A 2,881-nucleotide genomic window follows, 5' to 3' on the forward strand; every position below is an offset into this window, starting at 1 on the left:
TCTGGGTACGTCTCTAAGAGCTTTACACACCTGAATTGTGTAATATTTACCCATTATTCTTTTAAAAAACGTCTTCAGGATTGGTGTCACTTCCATGGGACGGTTGAGCTAACGGAGGCTAATGTGATTACCATGAGGTTGAGCTAACGGAGGCCAATGTGATTAGCATGAGGTTGAGCTAACGGAGGCCAATGTGATTAGCATGAGGTTGAGCTAACGGAGGCTAATGTGATTACCATGAGGTTGAGCTAACGGAGGCTAATGTGATTACCATGAGGTTGAGCTAACGTAGGCTAATGTGATTAGCATGAGGTTGAGCTAACGTAGGCTAATGTGATTACCATGAGGTTGAGCTAACGTAGGCTAATGTGATTAGCATGAGGTTGAGCTAACGTAGGCTAATGTGATTAGCATGAGGTTGAGCTAACGTAGGCTAATGTGATTAGCATGAGGTTGAGCTAACGTAGGCTAATGTGACTAGCATGAGGTTGAGCTAACATAGGCTAATGTGATTAGCATGAGGTTGAGCTAACGTAGGCTAATGTGATTAGCATGAGGTTGTAAGTAACAAGAACATTTCCCAGGACATAGACATATTTGACATTGGCAGAAAGTTTACATTCTTGTTAATCTAACTGCACTGTCCAATTTACAGTAGCTATAACAGTGAAAGAATACCATGATATTGTTTGAGGAGAGTGCACAATTTTGAACATTGAAATTACTAAGCAAATGATTACTCCTGAACTTTCTTAGGCTTGCCATGACAAAGGCGTTGAATATGTATTGACTTAAGAGATTTCAGCTTTAAACTCTTAATACAGAATAAAATAATGGAAAATACAATTCCACTTCATTTTATGGGTAGCGTGTGTAGGCCAGTGCCAACAAAAAAAAATCAAATGAATCCATTTTAAATTCAGGCTGTAACACAACAAAATGTTGGAAAAGTCAAGTGGTCTGAAGGCACAGTACTGTATATGCAGGTATCAGTACAGTCTGTCTGCTGCAGAGAGGTATGAATCGCATCTTGTGATGCGATTCAAAGCAGCACTGACAGATTTGATGACATGTGTCATGGACGTCGTCGTGGAAATGACAGGACCAAGGTGCAGGGTGGTGAGCGTACATTTTCCTTTCCGGCCCCGAACTGGGGACCCTCATTGCGGGCACCGGACTGGGGACCCTCGTTGCAGGCCTCGAACTGGGGACCGTCGCTGGAGGCGCCGGACTGGCCGGTGGAGCAGGCACAGGACTCACCAGGCTGGCGAGACCTGCTGGAGGCCTGGTCCTTGGAGGAGGATGAACCGGGCTGTGGAGACCTGCTGGAGGCCTGGTCCTTGGAGGAGGATGAACCGGGCTGTGGAGACCTGCTGGAGGCCTGGTCCTTGGAGGAGGACTCACCGGGCTGTGGAACCTGCTGGACAGGAGGACTCACCGGGCTGGCGAGACCTGCTGGAGGCCTGGTCCTTGGAGGAGGATGAACCGGGCTGTGGAGACCTGCTGGAGGCCTGGTCCTTGGAGGAGGATGAACCGGGCTGGCGAGACCTGCTGGAGGCCTGGTCCTTGGAGGAGGACTCACCGGGCTGGCGAGACCTGCTGGAGGCCTGGTCCTTGGAGGAGGACTCACCGGGCTGGCGAGACCTGCTGGAGGCCTGGTCCTTGGAGGAGGACTCACCGGGCTGGGGAGACCTGCTGGAGGCCTGGTCCTTGGAGGAGGACTCACCGGGCTTACCTGCTGGAGGCCTGGTCCTTGGATGGGCTGTGGAGACCTGCTGGAGGCCTGGTCCTTGGAGGAGGACTCACCGGGCTGGCGAGACCTGCTGGAGGCCTGGTCCTTGGAGGAGGATGAACCGGGCTGTGGAGGCGCACTGGATGTCTGGAGCGTAGAGCACAAGACGTGCAGGGCTGGTGAGGCGCACAGGAGGCCTGGGGCGTGGGGCTGGCACAGTCTTCACCAGACGGCTAGCTCGCACCTCAGTACGAGTATGGACTCTATGGAGTCATGGAGAGGAGAGGACACGCTCTGTAGGGTGAATGTCGTGCCTCATGCACCAACACAACAGCTCTCTCCTAACTCTTTCCTCCAATCTCCCCATTAACTCCTTAACTGTCTCTGCTTCACTCCCTTCACTCCCCTCCAAGTTCACCTTCTTCTCCCCGACTGGCACTGGTCCAACCTCGGCTCCCCGACCGTCCCGTGTGCCTCCCCGAAAAAATATTTTGGCCTCTCCTGGCCATGCTTGGTCCTTTGGTGGTGGGTAGATCGTCAGCGTGGTGTGAGTACATTTTCAAATGTCCCAACAAAACAAGAAACAAGGAAACGACCGTGAAGCTTACAAGGGCTATAGTGCCACTAACAAAATCAACTACCCACAAAATACAAAGGAAAAAAGGCTGCCTAAGTATGATTCCCAATCAGAGACAACGATAGACAGCTGTCCCTGATTGAGAACCATACCCGGCCAAAACATAGAAACAGAAAACATAGAAATAAAGAAACTAGAATTCCCACCCTAGTCACACCCTGGCCTACCCAAAATAGAGAATAAAAGCCTCTCTATGGCCAGGGCGTGACAACAAGAAAACTGTGTCAGATTGTCGAACAACCCTTCCCCCCCTTTTGTTACTTGCTGGCTGAAGAACTAGCTAGCCTGTAACTAGCTAACAATCAATCAATCAAATGGTATATAAGGCCCTTTTTACATTAGCCGATGTCACAAAGTGCTAAACAGAAACCCAGCCTCAAACCCCAAACAGCAAGCAATGCAGATGTAGAAGCATGGTAGCTAGGAACAGCTCAACCTAGGAAGAAACCTAGAACAAAACCAGGCTCTGAGGGGTGGCCAGTCCTCTTCTGGCTGTGCGGGGTGGAGGTTAT

General features: G+C 50.5%; 1 long non-coding RNA gene across 1 annotated transcript; it reads right to left on the minus strand.

The window, feature by feature from the left end:
- Positions 1-570: 570 nt before the first annotated feature.
- Positions 571-2,183, minus strand: LOC127912219 (uncharacterized). The gene is made up of 3 exons (XR_008081578.1): positions 1,821-2,183; positions 1,549-1,692; positions 571-1,322 (listed from the first exon to the last, which is right to left on the minus strand). It is a non-coding gene; the product is annotated as an uncharacterized LOC127912219 (long non-coding RNA).
- Positions 2,184-2,881: the final 698 nt, after the last annotated feature.

This window comes from Oncorhynchus keta, chromosome 26 (assembly GCF_023373465.1).
Source record: "Oncorhynchus keta strain PuntledgeMale-10-30-2019 chromosome 26, Oket_V2, whole genome shotgun sequence".
Taxonomy (NCBI): Eukaryota; Metazoa; Chordata; class Actinopteri; order Salmoniformes; family Salmonidae; genus Oncorhynchus; species Oncorhynchus keta.